This window comes from Peromyscus leucopus, chromosome 3 (assembly GCF_004664715.2).
Source record: "Peromyscus leucopus breed LL Stock chromosome 3, UCI_PerLeu_2.1, whole genome shotgun sequence".
In the NCBI taxonomy this organism is placed as follows: domain Eukaryota; kingdom Metazoa; phylum Chordata; class Mammalia; order Rodentia; family Cricetidae; genus Peromyscus; species Peromyscus leucopus.
Window position 1 is genome coordinate 103,838,601 of NC_051065.1, and position 15,023 is coordinate 103,853,623.

Sequence of the window (15,023 nt, forward strand, 5' to 3'; positions counted from 1 at the left end):
ACCACACCTTCTGCATACTCCAGAAGGAAGGGGCATTCTGTTGCCATTGTTCCTTGAAAAAACATTGCTTCTAGGAATGACCTGTTTACAGTCTCTTTTAAAATGTCCTTGCTTTCCACATCCAAAACATCTAACACGGCGTATTGGTATATATTATCTAAAAAATTTTATGTCTTCTTAAATGTTTGTTTCTGCTTTTCTCTAAAGATTTAACACTATTGGTCTTCTAATAGTCCCAGTTCAATTAAAATTTAAAGCTGACTTTGGAGTTGGAGAATGGCTCTCTCCTTCTTTAAACACAAGCATGTTGTTAAAAGGAAAATACAAACTCCCTGTATCATGCCAGAATAAAAGAGCCATTTTCTGCTGTGGGACAGGACAAAAGCCAAATTAATTAAGGGACTATTCTATTACTAATCTCAACTCTTTGATTCTATTCTGATTCTTTAAACTTTTCTCAAAGTATAAATTTTATATCAAAATTTATAAGATTAATATATATATATACATTTTAAACTTTGTTAAGATATGAATGGTCATATAGAGTACTAACTAATTCTAGAAAAAAGGCTTCAATTAGCTGCATATATATGTCTTTGTGTTCGAGTCTCTTATCAGTTTTCTGCAGGAAATCAAGGCCAGGCCTAACATCAACTGAAGTCTCCAGGAAGAAGATGGGGCCCCACAACAACAACAATTCCACATGGACAATAATAATATCACTGAACTGACAAACATCATCTACAGATCAGCTTTGAACTACAAGGTGCTCAGAGCAATTTTGAGATGACTAGCTGAGATGATCCAGTCTCAAAGACTACTTGAATAAGGACTTGAGATAAACCCTGAACTTTGGCATTATACACAGACTGGATAATAATGAAGGATATAGTTACCTTTCCTAGAATTTGACAATTAACCTAAAATTTTTCTTTCAGGATAAAGATAACTTCGCCCATACCCAGCAGGAAGCAATTTTAAGAATGATGCCCACATTCCCAAAGAGGTGGTGTGGGGCGGGTGGTTTTTTTTTTTTTTTTTTTTTTGATCTTTTTAATGGGTTTTGGGTCTGGGATAATTTTCATTATTTAGGAGGGTAGGTTACAAGTTGTTGTCAAGGGTTAGGAAAAAGGCTAAGCAAAGGAGATTAGATTTAAGGTTCTTGTTTTAAAAAAAAAAGAAAAAGAAAAGAAAAGAAAAAGACAATTACTAGTTTTAAATACTTTACATTATTACCAACTATTAGGATATAAAGAAATGAAAGTTAGTAGTTAGACATTACAATAGAAATTGTAGTCATATTAGATATGTTTTAAAAATTGAGCAGATATATTTTAGACAGGTCATCTTCAAACCCTTCAGAGATCTACCGAATATGGCATTTAAAATGTTTTAATAACTTAGAAATTTTTCTTTTTTGAGACATGTCGGCTCCTGGCAGTACCAATCTACTTCAGAGAAAATATGGGCATTGAAGAAACTGCATATGGAGTTAACTTTCATTGTGGCAAAAGTTAGCCACTGGACAACAAAGTATCCTTGAATCAACAGGACAAAATGGACAGACAGAACACGAAACAAAGGACTACCAATTCCTGCCAAAACAAGTGTGGTTATGGCTTTATCAAAAGGCATCTTCTGAGGCCAGGACAATATGGCACCCACCATCCCTGAAGTGGCCTTCACAATCCGGAAAAGGTACAGTGCCCTTTTCTTCGAAGGCAGCTGAACAGGCAGTGGGCCGATGGCTTCTGTTGTGCAATGGAACAGCAACTGAAAGCTCACGCCTCTCAATAGTAGACTGGCATTTAATAGAGGGATGTGGAGAAGAAGGGGATGCTGAGATGAAGCCATATATACACAGCCAAGAAGAATGGACAGCTGAATTCAAAAACCATCAACAATTTCCAGAATTTAAAATCCTGAATCATGACATGACACTAGTGGAATTCAGATGTTTCTGGTACATGGACTGCTCTCACCCAATGTGAGGTTGAACTGTTGACCTTGTGTACAACCTACTTCACAAATGAGTCGGTCAGATACGATAAGCCTATAGGTTGAAGATGATGCCCCAACACTGCGGAGAAACCTCAGGTGACTGTCCAGGCAGCTGGCTGTTTCTGTCAACTCACGAAATTTTTGGAAGTTGCTTGTGTGCACTTCCTGTTTTTATTTTTGTTAGCTAATATTATTTCCTTCTTGGGTCTCTGAGGGAGTTGAAGATTAGTTAGTTATAGTTGAAGATTAATTAGGATAGAAAGTGAATTAGATACATTTTGGACTTACCAAAATAGGATAGATAAGGGAATTATTTTCTCTGATTTGTCAAATACAAATGGACTAGACATCGTTTAGGTATTTGTTACTTGTATATATTGTATATAGTTATTGTACTTTTGTATATAGTTTTTCTTTTGTTAGTTATAACCTTTTGCCTTTTTTATTTTTATTAAAATAGAAAAGGGGAAATATGGTAATATTTTATTTGTACTGAAATGTGATTTTAATTTTATGTTAATAAAGTTGCCCTGGGGTCAGAGCTATTAGAGCCATAGCAAGAGCATGGTGGTTAGAAGAGCTAGGTAGATTTCTGTGTGTTCAGGGATACAGCCAGTATTGGAGACATATGCCTTTAAGACCTGGAGGGCGGTACTTACAGGCAGTGATGAGGCAGTCATGTGGTTGGGTTTACAACCAATGAGAAGGCAGAACAGAAAGACTATTTAAAGACAGACAAACAGGAAGAAGCTCTCTCTCGGGGAAGTTAGGAACACTGCAGGAGGTAAGATTTTATCTCTGAGCTCTGACCTCTCGGCTTTCTCTTTTACATTGGCTCTGTGTTTCTTATTTTAATAAGATGATTGGTTACATCTACAGGAGAGTACTGAGGCTGAACTCCCAAGTGGGTCAGAAAGGACGGGAATGATCAGCTCTGTGTCCTGCCTGCAAACATGGCTGTGATTTCTTGTAATAGATCATACACAGAAGAGAGGTGTGTCCTGTTCATGGAGATGGAACCCCTCGTGGGCAGAACGACATTTCTTCCACTCCAAAAGGTGTCAGTGTGAGAACTCCAGTTCTGAAATGAGGAAAAGCAGACTCAAGGTCAGCAGCTCCGCCCCCAGATCTCCTCCCCGTCTCCATCTTCCTCTCCTCTTTTCCCTTCCTTCCCTTTCCTCTCCTCCTCTCTCACCTCTCCTTTCCTAGACCCCTCCCCTCCATCTCTTTCAGTCTCTCTCTCCTCTTCTCTCCTCCCCTTTCTCCTCTTCTCTGGATGACTTACCCTGCTCCGTTTCTCCTTCCTTCCTCTTCTTCCTCCTCTGTTGTCTTCTCATCAATGTCTCCCTGCTCTTTCTGTCACCGTCTCTCTAGACGCCGTTCTTGCACGGTGCCCGGATGGGGCGGGAACTCAACGCAGAAATGAGTGGGAAGAAGGAAGAGTCAAGCAAGGAATTAGGACTGTTCAGATGAGTCAATGCTAGGAACAGAGCGGGTGAGAAGATGTTAGAAACAGAGACCGTTAGGCCCTGATGGAGAACATCCGGGTAGAAAAATAATTTTAAAGAAATCAGGATGCTTTGCTGCTTTCCCCACACGAGCTCTGCTGAGGAATTCAGAATTGAGGGGTCTTGGAGTGGAACAGAGCACACCTAGGTACCAAATTCTCAGGACAAAGGAGGGGACAAGCTGGGGGCTGCCTCTGGACTGGGCAAGGACGACCTCATGTGGCTTCACAGGAGTGGATTTTAAGGAGAAAAGGGGTGGTCTGGCTAGGGTGACTTGGTGAGTCCTGACTGGACATGCTAGTCAGTTTAGTCAATGGTGAATTTTGATTGCTGCACCTTGGTGATCAGGAATGAGCCGGGCATAAGGAAGGGGCCAAATTAGGGAATGGCCCTTGGTGGCTAGCTTTAGATGGGAGAGGACAAGGCCTGTCAGCACCGTGTTGGCAATGCTTGGCCTGTCAGAGAGCCCTTCATTCCCACCTTTTTGTTTTATTACTGAGTCATTGCATGTTGAAGTGGGTGTCGTTCTTCTAGCTACTGCCTGCTGGTCGGGGCAAAGGTCAAGGAAAAGGAGTCATTAGTCGAAATGGATTGTAGGCAGGGCCAGGGGAGGAGGAGGGAGGTAAAGTAAGAGACTCAGGAGGAAAGTTCTGGGTTGAGGAGCTGGAGGGAGTGAGGGGCAGCATTCTCTCTGACAATTTCCTGCTGACACTGGGGCATCATTGTTAGGGACCCAAGGAAGCTGGGATGCTGGCCAAGTCCAGGGGGAGTAGGCTCTGTCAACCACTGTCCAGACTGTGGGACCATGTGAGGCTAGGGAAGTGTAGGCAGTGTTGGAGTTTGTGAGGCCCGACATTCTGGGGCTAGCCACCTTGGAGATGTCTGGGACACAGATTCCAAGGGAACACCTGAGGCTGATGAGTTGCCGGAGGAGTGTGGAGTTGATTTGAAATCTGCTGGGACAGATAGATTAGGGATGGAGGTAAAGTTAAGGAGTTTAAGGGAAAAACATTTTTTTTATTTTATACCAACTACAGTTTCCCCTCCCCCCCTCTCCTCTTGTCCTCCCCGCTGCCTCCCATCCACCCCCCCATCCACCCCCTTCCCCACCCACTCCTCCTCCGTCTCCATTCAGAAAGGGGCAGACCTCTAAGGGAAATTTTTTTATCTTGGGTGTACCTTTGAAACTTCAGGCCCATGTTCTTGGTAGTTGGGGGAGGGGAGTCCCAAGACAAGGGGAAGGAGGGGATATCCCATGCTCAGGAATAGATATTAGGCAGGGAAACGTGGGCTGTTGATTCACAGGAGTACTTACCAGAGTCCATTTGACCTGTGGTCTGCTAGGCAAAGTAGAGGGGACGATCTGTTCTGTCCTCCTGATTCATGGAGCTCAAAGTAAGCTGAGCTTCTCTGAGTTTCTCCCTAGCTGGTCCCTCCCTGAGGACAAGATCCCTCTGCCATCCATGCTCAGCTCTGCCTGGTGTCTAAACAGCAGCCTCCCAAGCTTCGTTCTCCAGCCTCTGAGCCCTCTGCGTCCCCCCTGCCCAGAGCAGACTCTGACCCCAGCTTCACAAGAGTCCCGTGACTGCTTCAAACACGAGTTCAACAATCTCTGGGGGTCTCCAACTCTGCCTTCAATCCTGCCTCTGAGACCCGTGTGATTTCTCCCTGTGTGGAGAGGAGGCAGCCCCACGTGCCCTTCTGATGTGGTCCTGTCCTCCTGTGGCATTATCTTAGCCCTCTTGTCTCATCTGATGCAAAAACACATCAGAGAACTTCATGCCAGAGTGGGGGTGAACCCCAAAGAGGCGACGTCAGGGAAACCAGTTGTAAAAGTTACATTTCAAGAAGGCGACACCCAAGCAGTGCTGAAGGACAGCATGTGGGGAACACACACACACACACACACACACACACACACACACACTCAGGAAGAGAGGAAGGGATGGTGGGAGCGGGAGGGAGCAGTCGCAGAGAGGAAGTGGGAAATGTGGACCCGGCTCCTGGCAGGTTCCGGTTTCCTTCTCAGCGGTGTATGCAGAGATGCTGGCTCAGTGATCCGTTAGTCTACACTGTTTGTCTGTCTGTGTACACTCACAAGTAAGCTACGCCTTAAAGTACCACGCTTTTGAATAACTAAAGGCAAGTCAAAGAAAAACAAAAACCAACCAACTAAACACCACCACCACCAAACAAAGCCCCAAAAGCCTGATGATGTAATTCCACAGTACACACACACACACACACACACACACACGTCAGTACTCTGTTACGCCAGCTCTGCCAAGAGCAGCCTCATCACCCTCCCTCCCCCTAGATCCCGGCTGTGGTGATACATTGTGTACCCTAATAAACTTGTCTGAGGATCAGAGAAGCAGAGCAAGCCAGAGTCAGCTTCAACTCCACAGATCCTCACACTGAACGCCTCTGAGTCCTCACCCGAATGGGTCTCGGCTGAACTGCTGTAGTTCCTGTTTCCTCATGCCTTATATACCTTTCTCCACCCTGCCATTACTTCCTGGGATTAAAGGCGTGTGTGTGCTTCCCAGCACTGGGATTAAAGGTGTGTGCCACCATTGCATGGCTCTGTTTCCAGTGTGACCTTGAACTCACAGAGCTCCAGATGGATCTGTGCCTCCCAAGTGATAGGATTAAGGGTGTGTGTGCCACCTCTGTCTGGCCTCTATATCTAATCTAGTGGCTGGCTCTGTCTTCTGATCCTCAGGCAAGCTTTATTAGGGTACACAATATATCACCACACCCACCCTCAATGTTGGGACAGACCATCAGCAGACTTTCCTTTTCAGACAAGGTTTGCTATGTAGCAGAATTTGGTCCAAAAGTCATAATCCTCCAGTGTCACCCTCTAGAGTGCTAGGATCACAGGGGTGTGCCAGTACACCCAGACTTATGTCTTCTTTAAACCTTGCAGCCTCTGCCCACCATGGTCTAAAACCCATTAAACCAGCATCCTCAATGAGCTCCAACTCCAGCAGGAGATCTGAATCCTCTTCCTGCTGGAGCCTGGCCCTGGGTCACCTCCTGAATTCTCTCTTCCATGTCCTTACTGTGTGGCTTCTGTGAACCCCAGAACCAGTTCCCCTGAGCCTTGTGGCCCTTTCGTCCCCGACTGCGATCCCTGCTCCCCTCAGTAGACCTCCCCTCAGCTGCCAGGGAATCACTTCTCTTGCAGTCAGCACCCCCACTTCCCAGTCTTCCTGGGCCAGCTCCCTGCAGAAGCCTCCCAGTCCCTCTTCTGCCTTCATCGGGCTTCTCCTCCTTCCAACTGCCAGCAATGGCCACACAGAGCTGATATCTCACAGGTGCATTAAATTCCACACACTAGGACTGAACCCCCCTTCCAAACTCAGTCCTCCTCTAGATGCCCTACTCATGCTATGAGAGGATCACTGCCATCCCCATGAGTCCAACTCTAAGCCTGCCCCGTCACAGACTCGTCAACCTCTAGTCCTCATTCCCAGAATCTCTGAAACCCCCCACCCCCCGCCCCACACACACACAGCCATCACCCTCTCTTTATCATTGGGGGTAGCAGCTCCCAAACCTTACCTGACCTCCCCGTCTCAACCAACCTTGCAGCCCCTTCATTTGAACATCTGGAGTCTGCTCAGGTCATGTCGTTGTTCTGCCCTAAATAACCGGAAGAGGTCTCGCTTTACTCAACAGCACCACTGTTCTTCCTGCCCACCCTGGACAATGGAGACCATGGCTCTGATGGGCCATATATCTGTCATCCTTTTCTGAGACCAACCACAAATCCCAGTCCACAGGACTGCTCACTGATGCAGGAGCACAGTGAACCTGAGCAAGGCTGGCCCCTCCCCCACAAGACTCCCCACTGGTCCCTCTTTACAAGTCACCATAAATGACCCCAGGTGTGACCCCTCTTTCTCTGAAACCCACAGTGCTCTGTATTTACCTCCGGAAGACTATAGTACAGGTGCCTCATGTGAACAGGTGCTCATTCTCTGTGTGATCTCCCATTTGTGTCCCCAGGCACGACAGGCAGACCGGTAAGAATTTATACACTTTAACAGAGAAGGATGAAGGCCCAGGAGCCTGCCTCCCAGCTCAGCACTTCCTGAACCTGAGTTCAAGTGTCTGTGATCTCTCCAAGTGTAGAAATAAACCACCTGATTGTGGCTACAGCTGTCACAGCCAAGAAAAGCAGCTTGTTCTCTGAGTTTCGGGTCTTGAAACAAGAAAAACACTCAGAAGCACTCTCTAGGAAAGGAACTGTGTTTCCTTGAAGATCATCAGAAGTGTGCGCACATGTGCAAACACTTGAAAATATGACCGAGGAGCTCTTTGTCAAGTGCTCGCCATGAAGAAGAAAATGCAATCACCAGAATGAGCTCTCCTGGCTTATTTAAATGTGTCATATATGCAGCTTTTAGGCACACGGTCTCTGGAGCATGTCCGTATCTGTCCTATGACAGCTGACTTTGGCCCCAGCCTCAAAAGGAACTGAAACTCTGAAGAATTACTTTTAATAACAGATAAAGTTTAGATGTGTTTTTAAAGCCCTCAACGTTGGGACACAAGCAGTCGTGTGTGCTCAGAGACAAAAGAGACAGAATGACTTGACTCTGCTGAGAGAAAGACTTGGCCAGTGTTCTTCTAAGAGACAGAGAAGAGGAGGCCCGCCCTCAGGAAGGTCAGATTTGCTTACGTGGATCCAGCCTAGGGTGAGCAGCCCCAGGTCCTGTGTAAAGAATGGCTCTTTCCCACGCCTCCTGTGACAACGCTCAGGCCCTCTGTTCTGCTCTGGGAAAATCACGTGTTGTGATTTCCTCCTCTTTCACCTGTTAAGAGAGGAGAAGTCTTCACAGTTCCCTGTCTTCACAGTTTCCTGTCCTCACAGTTCCCTGTCCTCACGGTTCCCTGTCCTCACGGTTCCCTGTCCTCACGGTTCCCTGTCCTCACGGTTCCCTGTCTTCACGGTTCCCAGTCTTCACGGTTCCCTGTCTTCACGGTTCCCTGTCCTCACGGTTCCCTGTCCTCACGGTTCCCTGTCTTCACGGTTCCCTGGCCTCACAGTTCCCTGTCCTCACAGTTCCCTGTCCTCACAGTTCCCAGTCTTCACAGTTCCCAGTCCTCACAGTTCCCTGGCCTCACAGTTCCCTGGCCTCACAGTTCCCTGTCCTTGTGAGACCAAAATGAGCCATCTTAGAAATAAGACCAAAATGCTTTTACCCTAAAATTAAGGCCTAAGATTTCTCCTTTTGAGAACAGGCCAGAAGTTACTGAGACCAGTCAGTTCAGATTCCAGAAACCAGGAAGTGTAAAAGTACAGAGTCACAAGGTAGTCAGGAGGTAATGGCTGCCGGACTATGGAATGTCCTCTCCCTGGCCCCCTAGGCAACTGCTTGACCATAGAATGTCCCAACCCTAGTTTCCATAGTGACTGTGTAATCACCAGATGCCCCCATCTGAGGGCAGCCAATGAAAAATGGTGGTGGGCAACTACTTCCTTAGAAGGAAAACTGAATTGTGATTTCTGGAATTCCTAGACACAAGCCAATCAGAATTGTACCTGTACTAGCACCCCTAAATGATGTAACCTTGTGACTTTTCCCTTTAAAAACTGAGCTTGCAGACAGGTGGGCGCTTCCTCCAGTCTCCACTGCGTTGGATGTATTGGACGAAGTCCCTGCCTAGGCTTGTATTGCTTTTGGATATCCAGAATTAAACCTTGCTTTTGCATTCCGGCATGCTCGTCTTTGGTGGTCTCTCTGGGGGTCACGATCAGGGCACAACATCCTCACAGTTCCCTGTCCTCACAGTTCCCTGGCCTCTGGGTCCCACTCCCTCCTAGGAGGGAAGCACCCTTCCCCATCTCCACCCCCTCAACCCCACCCACCACCCCCACAGGCCTCAGTGAATGACTCATCTTTCTCCCTCACCTCAGAGTTTCACAGCCTGGGCTGTTCTGCTTTGCTGGGGTGCAGTATTATGCCACAGATGCCAAGGTGAACCTGAGATGTCCCCCTAGCACATGCTAGGCCTAGCTGGCCTGCTCAGGGTTTTTGAGGTGTCCTGGAAGGAGCCCCACCCTCGGCTGCCTAAAGCAGCTTCCCTGCTCAGGCCTCAAACCTCTCAGCGAGGTTCCCTTCAAAGTTACTCATCACTCCTTGACTTGTTTGGAAATGAGGAATGGGTTCAAGCGCTCCCTCAGTGGCCCTGCCGTCCTCACAGTCCCTACATCTCCTAGTGAACACACTGCTCAGCACTCTCTCTATCCAGGGTTCCTTCCGTCTCTGCAAAGGACTGCGCACTTTATGGACACACACGAAGACCTTAGATAATTTATGTCTCCAGGCCACCACTCAGGAGGAGCTCAGAACAGGACGCAAAGGAACTGAGTCCTCTGTTTAGAATGAGTCAACAAGCCAGCCTTCCTGCCTCATGCCAGCTTGCCTGCCTTCTTTTCCTGTGAGACAATGTCTCACTCTCTATCTGAGGCTGGCCTTGACCTTGTAGGAAGCCTCTAGCCTCAGTTTGCAAAGGGCTGGGAATACTGGCATTAGCTATCATAAGAATGAATATTTCTAACTATCACATTACATTGAAACAAACTGATAATTCGAGGGTCTCTGAAAAGCAACCAAATATAAAGTTATCCAATTCAGGGTGGCCAGGCCTTGCCATGCGCTGCTCATTCTGTGTAGTGATATGTAGAGACTCCGACCCTGGATAGTTCCCGGAGAGTCACTGGCAGCCAAGGGGGAAGAAACAGTCTCAGATCAGGAAGAAGTTTTCATATGTTTATCAGTGTACCACATAGGACACCACAGTTTCTGTCCCTCTCCGAATGTGCCTTCGAGAAAATGGAGGAACTGTGTGCACAAATCACGTGACATTACCACAGGGCACAGAACTCTGATGCTCAGAACTGGGATGGACAAAAGAGAGTAGTCTGAGCCCACAGGACCCTCTGTCCCCAAACAAGACCAGGCATCCTGGGATGGAAATGCTAAGTCATTGGGATTCCCTGCATGAGCTCCTCTTCCTATTATTATACCACACGTGGGCAGAAAATTTCTTCTCAAACGTCAGGCCAAGACTGACTGGGAGCTGTGACTGTGGACTTTGCTCTCAGCTTGAGTGGATGGAGCAAAATTTCTGCATTTGACTATGAAGTGATTCTAAAGAAACTTATGTGGGGGTTCACTGGCTCAGCAGGCAAGGTCCACCCTCAACTCGGGTGGGCAATGTGAAGCCATCTGGGAGCCACAGGACAAATTGGTATAGAAAAAGACACTTCCTCTGTGCCTCTCCTGGGATAGGCATGCTTTCTTTGTCGTTAGTTCAGATCTCCAGGTCTGCTGGCCTCTGGCCTCTGGGGTGTAGACTTGTGTGTCCCTGTATCCTCAGGTCTCTCCCCTCAGACTGAAACTCACAAAAGGGGCTTCCCTGGTCTGTGCCTTTCAGACATGGACTGCACCAAACTGCTCTAAGTATTCCAGAGCTTCCACCTTGCAGAAATTCCCACCTGTTGAGGGAATGCTTAGGCATATAGACACAGAGTGTCCCCAATAAAGCAACGGTGTTGGGATGGGGCAGCGCCTTGAGACCCTGGAACTGCGGGGCCATCAGTGTGCACATGGCAGCCTGGAAAAACTGAAGCCCAAGTCTCCAACTATGTGTGAAGATGGCGCACTAAGCCTAGCAAAGCCTCAGTGACAGGGTCTTCAATCTAGCTGAGACCAGTCACCCCTTTCCCTTTCCCTTTCCCTTTCCCAGATGACCAGGAACTGCACAGCTTACTCCTGCTCCTTCACTGCACTTTGCAAGTGTGTGGATTCCTGAGTGCACAGGCTCACAGCTGGGGAAAACATCTGACTCTCTCACCTGCATCTGGAAGTGTAAGGATTCCTGACTGCACAGGCTCACAGCTGGGAAAGGCTGAGTGTCACATCTGTGTCAGGAGGTGTCCTGGTCCTTGACTGCACAGGCTCACAGCTGGGGAAGGCTGACTGACTCACCTTTGTCTAATTGAGACAGGACATTGCAGTTTGAAGATCTTCCTCACTTAAGAAGAGGTTTTGTCTCATGCAAGTTAAAGGCCATTTTTATGAAACAGGATGGCAGGACACACAAATACAGCACTCATCACAGGAGGTTCTGTCCCCACAGCAGAGTCAGCGGATCACGGAGCAAAAGCCTGAGGACGTGGACAAGGGGACACAGCATTCTCTGTGGTGCTCAGTGCTCCAGACTCCAGACACCGTCCACTAGCACTGCCTCAGCTGACCAGTGAGCTCCAGGCTCACTCCTGTGTGGCTGACCCAGACGCAATGGGGACCACTTCTACACAAGTCTTTTCCAAGTCAGGGACCTGTGGTGACTAACCTGGCCTTGTCAGCATCACACTTTCCCCGGGCTGAGAGGCTGATGCCGATGTGCTGGGGGCTAACTCATCAGAGGCTTCCTCTGGGCCACACCAGCGCTGGCTTGAAAAGTGTGGTTTGTACTCAAGAAGTCGCAGACTTTGTAGATGCCCATGCTGCACCAGGGTCCACCTCCCGACTATTACTTTCTTCACCACCATCCAAAGGCCCAGCTGGATGAGAGACCCCTTGGCAAATCCTCCTGAGGTTTTCTGTAAAATGTTATGTCTTCCCAGAAGGCAGCATTCTGGCCGCTTCCTCATTTTTTCTTCTACAGAAAGAGAAAAGGATTTAGGCTAATATTTCACATCTTGGAAGAAAAACCTTGTCAGCACAGAGATGACCAAAGTGTAGCTCTAGTCAGGACTCTCAGCATAGAGTCCATGAGCCCCTCCACAACCCTGGTGCTGTGGAATACAGCCACCACCCCTTACTCAGCTGACATATGGCTGTCTTCAGTAACAGCTAAACCTCACTCTTCTCAGGATGTTACTTCACGTGTGTGTGTGTGTGTGTGTGTGTGTGTGTGTGTGTGTGTGTATCAATTGGCTTATATGCATGCATATGCAGGAGTGTGGAGGTTAGCCATAGATTTTTGGTGTCCTCTTCAGATATGGACGACCTTATTTTTCTGAGAAAGTGTCTCTAACTGGTCTGGAAACTCACTCACACAGTTGGCCTGGCTGGCTGGCCAGTGAACCCCAGGGGTCGACCTGTAGCTGTCTTCTTAGTGCTGGGGTTGCAAGCACTCCTAGCCCTGCAGGCTTCCCCTGATATCACTAGTAAGGGGGGAGCACCTAAGCTTGGGGGGAGCACAGCTCATGTCTTCCCCAGTGCGATCCCTGCTAGAAGCAGAAGGTGTGATGGGTGTGCTCATTAACTTAGTATCTCCCACGCTCAAGTCTGCAGGCACACTTGAGGGACAACGAGGAAGGAAAACTCTCTCCCTGTTGTTTAAGGATCTAGGGATGAGAGGCAGGAGAAGTGTGGGGGCCCACAGAGGCTCCCTAGTAAGGTCAAAGAATCTGAGCTTGCTTTACCCAGCAGGGCTGCATATTAGGATGATTTGGCCAAGGGTGTGGGTTACCAGGTATTTTGAAGGGCCCACACTTGGCTGTATGCTGTGCTTTGATCTTGAAAGGGGGAGGTCTTTTGCCTCTCCCCTTGGTAGTGTATAAAGAGTCCATTAGAATAAACCTTGAGAAGGCTGGGTATTGACCCAGGGCCCTCCAGAAGTTATCCCGAGTCTCTGTCTTTCTCTCCATCTCCCCCTATATTTCTATCTAATATTTCCTCTTTCCTCTCTCCTCCCCACAAGAACCCTTTGATGGGTTGGAGCTGGTCTCCTACAGAGAAGGAAACCCTCCTTTGAGAGCCGTGAATGAGCTCCATGTACCAGAGCACTGCACAAGCCTGTCGTGAACGTTGCTTAGGACTGAGGGTGTTTAATTGCAAACACGTGATGCACTCTAAAGACAAACTGGTCACACTATTGACCTGTTCTCTGGGATCCACTGACAATGTGGAGAAAGTGGGAGGTTGCCACTTGGATGAAAAGATGTGAGGTTAACTGATTGAAACACAGAAAAGGGCACCAGAACCTTTAAATTTGCCACATATGATTGCAGCCAATTACCTTTCTTCTCAAGTGTCGTGAGAGCTCATTCGGGTCTCCAGCTGTCCAACATCCTGTAGTACCCGGATGGCTCTGGTGGTCTGAGCTCCAGGATTTAATAAGGTTATTATTGCCTATCGCCAGATAAGCAAGTAGTTATGAAAGCAAGTTCCTTTGTGTGTTTGGAAGATGGGTAAGGTGTGCATTTTTAATAATGACCACAATGAGCATTGTGATACAAATTTGTAATCCTGCAGTTGCTGAGGCAGGAATGAAGTCAACATGCATGACACAGTCACACACTTACTGCAAAGGAATTTTAATAAAATGGGATTAAATTGATGCTTAAATTTATACCTGAGGAAAGATTCCTTTAAATCATGACAGAGGTTCAGTTTATACACCTAGCTTGCTGTGAACTCATTACGCAGCAGAGGTCAGCCATGAAGTAGTGGTCACCCTCTTGTCTTCAACCTCATGTACTGAGGTGACACCCGAACAAGCAGTCCTGACACTTTTAGAGTTTGTTTGGAGGCTGACAGCAGGGAACACGGATGCTCCTGTGCCCTAGACAGAAGCACAGTCTCATTCTCTCTCCTGAAGGTCCGGTCCTAACTGCAAACCCCCGGTCCAGGAGAGTCGCACACTGAGCCCTGAGCAGGACACAGCTGCCTCTCCATGTCAGCCAAGGCGACCCTGCTCATGGAGGGGCGGCAGATGTGGTGGTCAATTCCCCTCACATCCCAAGGTGACTGCTGAACAGCACCGACATGGAAGCTAATGTGAAAACTGAGTGGAGGGCTGCTCCTGCAGGGAAGCGTCTTGGCTCTGAGTGTGCCTGTCTGCACACCAGCGCTTTCTCTGCTTCTGTTGAAACACTGGGGACTCCCTGGTTTCCTTCTCTATTCTGTGCTACTAAACGCTCGATACCCCAGTGAGCACAGAGCACAGCCTGTCAAGGGCCGACCAGCTTAGAGAGAGGATGACATCATAAAGCTACCCTGGTTGCCCTAGCCCAAGACTTCCTGATAAAACCTCAAAGAACTCGTATTTTGTTAGGTTCCTGTCTTTCCTTCCTGTCACCAAGTTTGCAGCGTCTTGTGAGGAAAATGACTGCGAGGATGAGAAAGCAACTTTGGCTTGAAAGATGCTCCTGAAGGGACACGGGGTCCCCATGATTTCTACACTCTGGTGTTCTTCGACGGCTGGGACAAAAGAAAGGACCCAGCACTGTCACCCTTTGTGACCCATCAGCAGTGTGTGTGCAGGAAGAATTCTGTTCCAGGAACAATTTAGACTGTGGCCAGAGCTGGCGTGTAACTCACAGTCATCCTAGAATTGCCATGAACCAGCAGCAATCCTCCAGCCTCAGCCACTTTGGAGCTGGAGTTTCGCCCAGACACTCAGCGAGGAATTGCTGCTACGAGATATGTATAGAATGCTCATTTTGTAATTGTCAAGCACCGCCAGTGTTCAAGGAGAAAA

The 15,023-nt window shown here is 47.9% G+C and overlaps 1 long non-coding RNA gene across 1 annotated transcript; it reads right to left on the reverse strand.

Annotated features, from left to right (window-relative positions):
* Positions 1-2,809: 2,809 nt before the first annotated feature.
* LOC119087635 lies at positions 2,810-8,701 on the reverse strand. The gene is made up of 4 exons (XR_005091119.1): positions 7,450-8,701; positions 7,080-7,160; positions 3,287-3,481; positions 2,810-3,082 (listed from the first exon to the last, which is right to left on the reverse strand). It is a non-coding gene; the product is annotated as an uncharacterized LOC119087635 (long non-coding RNA).
* Positions 8,702-15,023: the final 6,322 nt, after the last annotated feature.